This window comes from Mus caroli, unplaced genomic scaffold (genome assembly GCF_978045245.1).
Source record: "Mus caroli unplaced genomic scaffold, Mus_caroli_1 scaffold_3, whole genome shotgun sequence".
Lineage (NCBI taxonomy): Eukaryota > Metazoa > Chordata > Mammalia > Rodentia > Muridae > Mus > Mus caroli.
In genome coordinates, this window is record NW_028227258.1 from 106,469,733 (window position 1) to 106,481,934 (window position 12,202).

At 40.6% G+C, this 12,202-nt stretch overlaps 1 protein-coding gene and 1 pseudogene across 4 annotated transcripts in view; one reads left to right on the forward strand and one right to left on the reverse strand.

Annotated features, from left to right (window-relative positions):
* Nbea (neurobeachin) overlaps nucleotides 1-12,202 on the forward strand; it is a 539,067-nt gene that overhangs the window by 314,156 nt on the left and 212,709 nt on the right. The window lies entirely within an intron of this gene.
* On the reverse strand, nucleotides 3,153-4,120 carry LOC110291568 (protein SEC13 homolog pseudogene; annotated as a pseudogene).

The following is a 12,202-nucleotide window of genomic DNA, read 5'->3' on the forward strand; positions in this document are numbered from 1 at the left end:
TTTACCATTTTAATTCATCAAGAAATATAATTAATTGTACATTAAAAGGTTTGTGTCATCACTGGGGACAGTGAAAAGCATGTTTGCCAGTGGAGTGGCTGTGTTTTATTAAAGTTCATTTTTCTGGACTGCTTAGCACAACTCCGTGCTTCCTTCATTACTCTGGTTCCCCTCCTGTCTGTCTGACCTCTTGTCATAATGTGTAACTTCTTAGTTCACAACTTAGCCCTAGTGCAGCCATACTACCTGCACTGTGAGCAGGCTAACGTTGTTTTGTGTGTTGTCTCCTCTTCTAGTCTCTTCAGACTCAAGTGTCTCCCCAGACCACCATCCTCTGATCAATTTTATCAAATTAACACTCTTTGTCCTTTATCAGTCTCTGAATTTGTCACCTTTGAGCTTCATGACCCTTATGTCATATAATTTCTTTTACCTGGATTGTGGATTTTACTTTTAACTCTGTACCCAAGGCATAGTACTCTACATAGAACAGATGCTCAATATATGTTCTTTACATTTATTCATTTACATATTTTAATCAAAATAGAATTATAGAACTTCCTTCCAGAGGCCCTTGGTCTTGCAAAGATTATATGCCCCAGTACAGGGGAATGCCAGGGCCAGGAAACAGGAGTGGGTGGGTCAGGGAGCAGGGCGAGGGGAGGGTATAGGGGCTTTCAGGATAGCATTTGAAATGTAAATGAAGAAAATATCTAATAAAAAATTGTAAAAGAAAAGAAAAGAGCCGGGCGTGGTGGCGCACGCCTTTAATCCCAGCACTCGGGAGGCAGAGGCAGGTGGATTTCTGAGTTCGAGGCCAGCCTGGTCTACAAAGTGAGTTCCAGGACAGCCAGGGCTATACAGAGAAACCCTGTCTCGAAAAAAAAAAAAAAAAAAAAAAAAAAAAGAAAAGAATGTAAATGAAGAAAATATCTAATACAAAATTGTAAAAGAAAGGAAAGGAAAGGAAAGGAAAGGAAAGGAAAGGAAAGGAAAGGAAAGGAAAGGAAAGGAAAGGAAAGGAAAAGAAATGGAGGCACTTGTGGCTACAGATGCATGTGTAGCAGAGGATGACTTAATTCATCATCAATGGGAGGAGAGGCCCTTGGTCGTCTCCCAGGTTCTATGCCCCAGTATAGGGGAATGCCAGGACCAGGAAGAGGGAGTGGATGGGTTGGGGGCGGGGCAGGATAGGGGATTTTCAGAAGGGGAAACTAGGAAAGGGGAATAACATTTGAAATGTAAATAAAGAAAATATCTAATAAAAAAAACCCTTCCTTTCCTCCCTCCAGACCCTCCCCTAGTGCCCCCCCTTTAACTCCCTCTATGTCCCTCTCAAATTGATAGCCTCTTATTCTTTGATTAAATAAATATGGATGAATATAAAAATGCAATCTACTGAGTCCTTTTTAGTTGTTAGTGTATATCTGGCTTCAGGAATGACCATATTGCATTGGATAACAGGGGGCTCAAGCCTTCCAGAGGTGAATATTCATTCTCTCTCTCTCCTGTTCCTCTCTCTCTCTCTCTCTCTCTCTCTCTCTCTCTCTCTCTCTCTCTCTCTCTCTCTCTCCCTTCTCTCCCTCCCCCACCCCCTCAGCAGTTATTAGTTGCCTGCAATTCTTTCTACAGGGACTCGGTGAGATTCCCCCCCTCCCCATTAGCATATACTGATACTGCCATCTTTCCTGTCTTGTTCCTACAGCCATTTCTACTTTCTGGTATCCCAGCTCATAGAGGTTTTCTGTCCCCTCATACATGATGTCCTTTCAGCCATAGACACAGGAGCTGTGGTGTATCCATTTCATCTGGAATCTCCACGGTCCACTGATCTCTGCATTGAGTCCAAATGTTGTTTTCTGTGCTAGGTCTCCTTTTAATGTAAGAGGAGCGTCTTTAAAAAGGAATGAGTCTATCCCAACCTCTAGTCCTTAATGCAGTTAGAAAGTAAACATTCACAGAGCTCTAAAGCAATGCTGTCAAGGAATATAGCCAGCAGACCCTGGATTCTGTGGTTTTTGGAGTCATTAAAGATTTGCATGATATGTTGACTATTTTAAGACTTTCATACTCTTACTTTTGGGTATGGATAGTTTCAATTACATACCTAAATTCCTTGGAACGGTGTGCTCAACCCTTTACAATCTAATATGAAAGCTATATTAAAGATTTAAGAATCTGAATTTCAGTGGCGGGTTTTTTTCTGTATAAATATTATACTATTTTGTAACTATGCATATTTTTACTTATGAATGAAAGGAAAAATAAACAAATAAATTGAATAAGTTAGTTTGCAGTAGTGTGATGTTGTAGGTACACTAAACCCCCTTGTTAGATTGTGACATGTGTTTTAATATTCTGCTTGTGAACAGTTGTTATTTGTCAGTAACTCAGCTTTGCCTGCTACTTGAACAGTGTCTTTGCATTAAAGTGCTGTATTTGAAGTCATTTGTCCTGAAAACGTTGTAGAGAGAAGACTATTTGTGCTTATGGCATTTTAAATAACTGGGCAGAACCCTTTGGAATACAAGAAAAAGTCTTTGTTTATTGTTATTGCTGTTCACTTAATTCTGCAACCTTGACAGGGTAGCATTCCCATAGACTTCTCTATTGGAGGAGTTCAGTAATGATTGTTTCAGCCTTAGGAATTAGCAGTGTGATAAGCTGGCTGGACAGGAAGTATTCCCAAAGCACTTACCCACACCTACTACTCACTACAAACCTGTTGTTTTGATTTGTAACCTACTTTCTGACAGCATTTGCTGCATTTAGCAGTCTGTCATTAAGAGGTAAATTTTAAATAAATAATGTGTATTACTGTTTTAAGACAGATTTACATTTTGGCCTTCTTTTTTTGTTTTTTTTTTTTCTTTTCAATATGATTTTATTAGCTTGCAAATAGCCTGAACCAAAAGATAGTTAAAAATGGCCAAAAATATTTAAAAATAATAGTTATTTGTTCCTTCCATGAATACTTTCAGCTGGACATTAAATTACTAAACATGTGGAATCCCAGTAAGGCAGATGGACAGCCAGTGTTGCCTGTGTGGGCACTCCTGGGTCTGGAATCTTGGTAGCACTGGGACTCTTCTTCCCAGTTGTTTAGAGGTTGTTCCAGAATAGGTAACAGGAAGGCCTGGCTGCCTATGTTGTCACTGCTCGTTATGTTGGGCCTCTGTGATGGAGGCTGACCCAGAACCCTGGCCTTTGTTAACATCACTGGTGCACACCCACTGTCCATCCACAGATTCTTTCCACAGGGTCACCTTATTGCCTCCACCTGACATAGCCAGGATGTTCACTGTGATGGACTAGCTCACATTCCACACCACATCATTGAACTTGTGTAGGAGTTTAGGTTACCACATATTGCCTGAGGCACCATGGCAGATTCAAATAAACACTCGATTGTCCTGAGAGCAGCTGGCAGTGGTGCTGGTGGGCAAGCCAATGGAGGGGCCCAGGCAAAGTCTCAAACCCAGACTCCGTGTGCCTCTAGCTTTTGTTCCTCCTTCCACTGGCCATTCTCCTCTTCCCTCCACAGCTTGATGAGGTTGTCACGGCCACTTGATGCAAATTTCTTGATGTTATTAGGTTTCTGTCCTGATGTTAGTCTATAAGGCTTCCAGGCACAGGAGCTGGAGCCCAACTGACAGCATTACAGCCAATCATGTGAGCATTGTTAATCTTCTTCACTTCCCACTGGCCTTCTCCTATGTAGGTCAGCAGTGAGGTGGCCCCATCTTAACTCCCATAGACCAGGATCAGGCCATTGTAATGAGGGGCCCAGCAAACAGAGTCCACTGAGGAGTCCTGTCCTGAGTGCTCATGGGTCTTCTCCCAAGGGCTGTTTTCCTCATTCCTCATTTTCTCATTTCTGGTAAAAGGAACGGGAAGCCAGGATATTGCCATACATGGGGTGGGCCCAGGCCACTTGCCACACTGGCCCTTCTAGTCCTCTGAGGTCTATGATGAGGATCTGCCCTCTAATTTGCACATCAAAAATTTTGACGGATCTATCCTAGGAGCAGGTTGCTAGGCAGGTGTCATAATAGTCCATCTGTGCATCAGGAATCATGTCCTCATGAGAGGTGTCCACAGTGTTAATTATTGACACCATAGCTGCTGTAGCAGCAGCAACTCATGGCCTTGGATGTGGCAGCTGAGAAAGCTTCCAGTTTTGGTCTTCTCAAAGTCATGAAGTAAAGGTTTTTGTTGTTGTTGTTGTTTTGGGGGTTTTATATTAAACTTATTTAATTATTCACTCTGCATCTGAGTATTAGTTCAGCTCACCTCCCATTCCCCCTTCATGAAAATCTCCCCATTCCACCCTCATGACACATCATGTCACTGCAGGACTAGGCACATAGTCTTCAGACAAGGCCCATTCAGGGATATGTGGTCCACAGGTAGGCAGGCAACAGACTCAGGGACAGCCCTTCCTCCAGTTCTAGGAAGAATAACATGAAGACGAAACAGCTCATATGCCATGTGTGTGCAGGAGACCTAGGTCCAGCTCCATGCCTGCCCTTTGACTGGTGATTCAGGCTCTGGGAACCTCCAAGTATTCATGTTAGTTTATTCTATTGGTCTTTAAATGGAATCCCTCTCCTCTTTGGATTCCTCACTCCTTCACCCAACTATTCCATAAGACTCCCCAAGTTCTATCTGTTGTTTGGCTGTGGGTCTCTGCATCTCATTCCATTGGCTGTTGGGTAGGGCCTGTCAGAGGACAGTTATAGTGGGGTCCTGTCTTCAGGTATTAACAGAGTATCATGAATATTGTCAGGGATTGGTTCTTGTCCATGGGATGGGTCTCAGTTTTGGACAGTCTTGGTTGGATATACCTCCATCTCTGCTCTCTCTTTGTCCATGTACTTCTTGTAGGCAGGACACATTTTGTGTCAAGAGTTTTCTGGGTGAAATACTGTTCTGATCCCTCTACTGGAAGTCTTGCCTGACTAGAGGATTTTCAGAGTAGTTTACAAGTTTTCACTCACACCAGCAGTGGAGGAGTTTTCCTCTTGCTCCACGACTTTACCAGCATGTGCTTTCCCTTGAGTTTTTGATATTAGACATTCTGATGAGTGTAAAGTAGAAACTCAGAATCATTTGCATTTGCATTTTGCTGATGACTAAGGACATTGAACATTTCTTTTAAGTGCTTCTTGGCCATTTGAGATTCCTCTGTTGAGAATTTTCTATTTAGCTCTGTTTAGGCCATTTTTCAATTGGGTTATTTGGATTGTTGCTGTCTAGCTTCTTGAGTTCTTTATATATTTTGGATATTAGCCCTGGGTCAGATGTAGGATTGGTAAAAAGCTTTTCCCAATCTGTAGGCTGTCATTTTGTCCTATTAATGATGTCCTTTATCTTACAGAAGGTTTTCTGTTTCATGAGGCCCCATTTATTAATTGTTGACCTTAGAGCCTGAGCCATTAGTGTTCTGTTCAGGAAGTTGTCTCTTGCACCAATGAGTTCAAGGCTATTCCCCACTTTCTGATATATTAAATTCACTGTATCTTGTTTTATGTTGAGGTATTTGATCCACTTGGACTTCAGTTTTGTACAGGTTTGCATTCTTTTACGTGCAGACATATAGCTAGACTAGCACCATTTGTTGAAGATATTGTCCCTTTTCCATTGTATGGTTCTGACTTCTTCATCAAAAAATTAAGTGTCCATAGGCATGTGGATTTATTTCTGGGTCTTCACATCCATTCCATTGTCTATTTCTATACCAGTACCATGAAGTTTTTATTACTATTGCTCTATAATACAAATTGAAATCAAGGATAGTGAGACCTCCAGAAATTCTTTATTGTTCAGGATTGTTTTAGTTATTCTGTATTGTGCTTGTTTGTTTGTTTTTTGTTTTTCCATATGAAGTTGAGAATTGTTCTTTCAAGATCTTTAACTAATTGTGTTGGAATGTTGATGAGGATTGCATTGGATCTGTAGATTGCTTATGGTAAGATGGCCATTTTTACTATGTTATTCCCACCAACCCATGAGCGTGGGAGATCTTTTCATCCTCTGATATGGTCCTCAATTTCTTTCTTCAGAGACTTGAAGTTCTTATCATATAGATCTTTGACTTGTTTAGCTAGAGTTACCCCAAGATATTTTATATTACTGTGGCTATTGTAAAGTGAACTGTCTCCCTCACTTCTTTTTCAGCCCATTTATTACCTGTATAGAAGAGCATTCCTGATTTCCTTGAGTTAATTTTGTACCCAGCATATTGGCTTAATTTTTTTCAGTTCTTCACAAAATAAATGGCCTTTACAAAATGATAATAAATTTAAAAGGAAATTAACATGTCAGCATTTTTACTGTTTTATTTTTTAGTGTAAATATGTTTGGTTTCTTTTTTTTTTTTTAATCAAAAAATACTCTCCACCAACTGGAATGGTGACATTCATCTTCAATTTCAGCACACTGGATACAAAGGCAGGCAGAAGGCTATACTGGTCTATAAAATAAGTTCTAAGCCAGCCAGGGCTACCATGAATGAGACCCTATCACTAAAACAAAACAACTGCACACACACACACACACTCATCCCAAAATTCCTCACCATGTGTCTAGCCCCAAAATTTTACACAAGATGTAATGGTATATATACTATTCTGAGTTCTAGTTATTTGATTTATGGTTTACATACTTATTACTGTCATTAAAAAAATTACATGTATTAACTTGGATCTTTTGTAAGTATTTATGGATGCATGGTTAGAGTACCTAGTAGCCATAATTTTCCTGAGTTTTTTCCATTTGTAGAAGTTTTCTGGGGACTGAAGAGATGACTCAGTGGTTAAGAGAACCATCTGGTCTTCCCGAGGTCCTCTTCTAGAGGACTCTCCCAGAAGTGCTCATTCCCAGCACCTACATGGCAGCTCACAACTGTCAATAACTCCAGTTCTAGAATATCTGACATTTTCACACATACATTCATGCAGGCAAAACATCAATGCACATAAAATAGAAATAATTAAATAAATAATTTTTAAAAAGCTTTCCAAGAAAAACAGTATCAGCCTTGGGGCCAGAAAAGAATAAATTCAACCACAACTTGTAAAACTTCTCTGACTACTCTTTTGTTATCATTACTATTACTATTGTTAAAGGTAAAACAAAAACAAACAAAAAAAAAACTTTTTTTTCAGTAGTTAGGTGTTCATCTGTAAGTGTTAATCACTGTAGGAACATATTCCAGTTTTTGTTTTTAAAGAAAGTGGTAGTCCAGTGTTGAGATATATCAGGGGTCCAGATTGAGACTGCTGGTCCTTCTACAGGACCACCCTTCTCCTCAGCTTCTTTCAGCCTTCTCTAATTCAACAAAAGGGATCAGCTGCTTCTGTTCATTGGTTGGGTGCAAATATCTACATCTGACTCTTTCAGCTGCTTGTTGGATCTTTGAGAGAGCAGATTTGATAGATCCCTTTTTGTGAGTGCTCCATAGCCTCAGTAATAGTGTCAGGCCTTGGACTTCCCCTTGAGCTGGATCCCCCTTTGGGCCTGTCACTGGACCTTCTTTTCCTCAGGCTCCTCTCCATTTCCATCCCTGTAATCCATGCATGTCCTTTTGGGTCTGAGTTACCTCACTCAGGATGATATTTTCTAGTTCCATCCATTTGCCTGCAAAACGCAGGATTTCCTCATTCTTAATAGCTGAGTAATATTCCACTGTGTAAATGAACCACATTTTCTGTATCCATTCTTCTGTCGTGGGACATCTAGGTTGTCTCCAGCTTCTGGCTATCATAAATAAGACTGCTATGAACATAGAATACGTGCTCCTGTGGCATGGTGGGACATCTTTTGGGTATATTCCCAAGAGTGGTATAGCTCTGTCTTCAGGTAGATCTATTTCCAGTTTTCTGAGGAACCTCCAGGTTGATTTCCGTACACCAGCTGATAAGAGGCACTCAACACCCATACAGTAGAGGACTTCCGCGACTGTGTTCATTCAGAGATGATGCACTTAACCCTCAAGAGACTGGAGGCCCAAGGGAGTTTAGAGGTCAGGTGGGGTAGGGAGTGGGGACATCCACGTGGAAACAGGGTTTGTGGGGAGGAAGCGGAAGCAGTCAGTGGAGGGGGGCGGGAATGGAATATGGAGTGTAAAAAATAAAATAATTTAAAAACAAAGAAAATGGTACAAATTTTTTAAATCTCTCCACTGAATAATGTGCCTATCAGCCTAATTAATATCTTCTTTAGCAATCATAGTCTGTGTTTAGTCCTTCCAAGTTCTGAGTTAGAGCCTCCAGCAGAATTTTAGATTCAGGAAGCTCTGGGATTCCATCTCATATCTCCTATTGGTTCTAGGTTGTCTCAAGTCCAAGCCCCTCAGTCTGGTCTCTTTGCCTGAGGCATCTCACCTGCAGGCACCACATAGACAACATTCATATCTTGTTAACTTGCTCAACTAATTTTTGAGAAATTTGTCAAAGTTTGAAGGCTAATATTTCTGTGCAGTTGTTTTACAAAAGCCAGTCAAAGCCAGTCTTAGAAAATGTGTAAAAATCTGCTGTCATGTCATTCTCTTGACTTTGACTTTATTTTTCTCCCTGAATTTGAGCTCATCATGGTTAAACAGACATTTACATGTTTTACTCCTTACTTTCCCCAAATACATGTGTAACAATAAGGTCTATGCATCAGCGTTTTGCCATCTGCAGGTATGAGCAGAGTGGCAGGTAAATGTCTGCGCTCAGGTGCTACACCCATGAAATCCATGCTTGTAAGCTTGGAACTTGTAAGAAGGGACAGAAGTTGAGATTTGTTAAAACAAGTTGCCTTGAATGTGTTGTTAGAAAAATAGCAAATCTAGCATCCATTTCACTCCCTTGCCTATCTTTCTTGGTTTATACTTACCCTACTTAGTCTGCTTCTCTGTCATTTACAGTTCAATGGAAGTTGTTCCTTGAGAAGTTGAAATGTTAGATTTCTTTTTCTCCTTGGGTACAGGTATAAGAAACAGGATTTGGTTTGTCTGGGATTTATTGGATATTATAAATCACAAACTTTTATTTTCATCACTTTCATTGTTACATTTGCCTTTGGTTAACTATGCAACAGGGAAAGAAGAATTCTCCACTATTCCCATTATCTAATGGTTCTGTAGCAGCAGCTGAGCAGATCACTTTTACTTAATGCCGCGTTATCTTTCCTTTGTGGGCCCTGCTGTAAAGTACAGAGTCCTTAAGCATCATCAAGTTGCTGTCTAATGATTGCCTATTTGTGTGACTGCCCTTGAATACTTCAGTCTTTGTGGAATGAAAACATTTTGGAGAAAGTTGTTTTTTTTTCCTTCAGTGTAAACTACTTGGAATTTAACTGCACAGTCAGGATTTATAGATCTATAAACATTTTTGTGAGCTTAATTCTTGCTTATTTAGAGCTTTTGACATTTCAAGTAACTATGCACAAAACCCAAATAACATGATTTGGTCAGGGGAAAAAAAGGCCAATTCTGTGGTGCTATGAGTGTGTTTTAATTAGTTTTTCTTTTAATCCTTTTATAAATTACTCTAGTTTGAACTAGAAGAGCTGAGGATTCCAAGCTGCATATGTAGCAGAGGATGGCCTTGTCAGTCATCAGTGGGAGAGGAGGCCCTTGGTCCTGTGGAGGCTCGATACCCCAGTGTAGGAGAATGCTAGAATGCTGAGGCGGGAGTGGGTGGGTGGGTGGGGGAGCACCCTCTTAGAAGCAGGGGGGAGAAGGGATGAGATAGAGGGTTTGTGGAGGGGAAACTGAAACTGGGAAGGGGGATAACATTTGAAATGTAAATAAACAAAATAACCAATTTTTTTTAAAAGAAAACAAATTATAGGTTGGATTGTGACAAAGACATGCCCTTTGTTTCCATGCTTCCTCAAAGAGAAAAAAAATTGTCAAGCATCTACTCAGATAACAAATTGTAACTTTTTTTGCATTCTGACTGAGGAGAATTGAGGAAACTCTGGAAGTGAGCTGCAGTTGAGGCAGCTTACTGGTGATCCACAGCATGAATCTAGTGAGCAGCGAGAACCAGCAGCAGCCATGAGGAATGAAGACTAGCAAAAACAGAAGCCAGGGAGGATGACAGGGTCCACTTAAAATGCTAAGGCTGGAAGTGGAAGAACCTCGCCTTTGGAAATATGGTAGTAATCTCTAAACACTACAGCACTGACTTTTATCATTGCTAATTACCCGTGTATATTACAGCGTGCAACTTTGACATCTGAAACATGTCCAACTCTTCAGTCCTTTATATCTGAATTACCGGACATTAGTAAAGCTTGCTGTCTCTGTCCTCTTAATGTGCTGTCCTCCGATCCTAGTGGCCCATGCCTGGGCATTCTAGCTATTCAGTCCTCCAGTCCTATCAGGGTCATTTTACATTTCTTTCGTGACACAGTGCTTTTCTGTACCGTGCTATGTTGAAATAAATGTTTATTCCTGCCATCACAGAAACGTAACCTTACGTTCTGATGCTCTCACTAGTCCAGTTCTCTCCAGGGCCACTCTGATGCCCATCTTTGACCTCTCCATTCACAACAGGGCAGGACAGGGCACTGTAGGGTATGAAAACTCAGCATCTTCTAAAGTTTGGAACTCCATCAGCTCTTGTGTGCTGTCTGCCATTCTAAACCACTTTATAAATCACTAACCATGTGGAGAGAAGCAACCTGAAAAGACAGTCATGTCACAGCATTATTCAAAAAAACTAAAGTCATTTCCATTACAGGATAGCTTTAGGATCAGAAAAACATGCTGATCAGATGTTTATATTTGGAGAGACAAGGGAATTTATATACCCATCATTGGAACGAGCATGCAGATATATGTGTTACTGTATCTGGGGAAAGGCCTGTGTGAAGTCAGTATAGTTTTGCTTCATCTTACAGCTGACCTTACAGCTCAGGGGTTCCCTGCTTTCAGAGATGTAAGACTTTGCTAGGGAAATCTGAAGATAAAAATTCTTGATGCATAAGATGTGATCTGGGCTGGAGAAATGGCTCAGGGTTGAAAACTAGGCTCAGGGTGGTCAGATTTTTTTTTTAAATGAAATGTAGGTTACAGATTTTGTTGCAAAAGTCTTGGGTATTTTTTGGCCTAAGCTTTAAACTTCTTAAAAGTTCGTGTACTGATAAAGAATACGATCCAGAGAGCTGATGACATGGCTCCATGGGTAAAGTACATTCTGTGCAAACATCAGGGCCTGTGTCTGGATCCCCAACACCAAAGTGTCACATGTGGTATGAAGTAACCCTGGGGTCTTGCTGTCCAATCAGTCTAGCCATGGGGAATGCCAGAAACTCTTTCTCAAAAAAAAAGTGATTGGGTTACCTCACTTAGGATGATATACTCCAGATCCATCCATCTGCCTACGAATTTCATAAATTCGTTGTTTTTAATAGCTGAGTAGTACTCCATTGTGTAAATGTACCACATTTTCTGTATCTGTTCCTCTGTTGAGGGACATCGGGGTTTTTTCCAGCTTCTGGCTATTATAAATAAGATTGCTATGAACATAGTGGAGCATGTGTCCATATTACATGTTGGAACATCTTCTGGGTATATGCCCAGGAGTGTTATAGCTGGGTCCTCAGGTAGAACTATGTCCAATTTTCTGAGGAACCACCAAACTGATTTCCAGAGTGGTTGTACCAGCTTGCAAAACCACCAGCAATGGAGGAGTGTTCCTCTTTCTCCACATCCTCACCAGCATTTGATGTCATCTGAGTTTTTGATCTTAGCCATTCTGACTAGTGTGAGGTGGAATCTCAGGATTGTTTTGATTTGCATTTCCCTGATGATTAAGGATGTTGAACATTTTTTAGGTGCTTCTCAGCCATTCAGTATTCCTCAGTTGAGAATTCTTTGTTTAGCTCTGTACCCCATTTTTAATAGGGTAATTTGTTTCTCTAGAGTCTAACTTCTTGAGCTCTTTGTATATATTGGATATTAGCCCTCTATCAGATTTAGGATTGGTGAAGATCCTTTCCCAATCTGTTGGTGGCCTTTTTGTCTTCTTGACAGTGTCCTTTGCCTTGCAGAAGCTTTGCAATTTTATGAGGTCCTATTTGTCGATTCTTGATCTTATATCACAAGTCATTGGTGTTCAAGGACTAAATCACCAACCAAAGAGTACACACACATGGTGGAACTCATGGCTCCAGCCACATATCCAGCTAGTCGAACATCAAT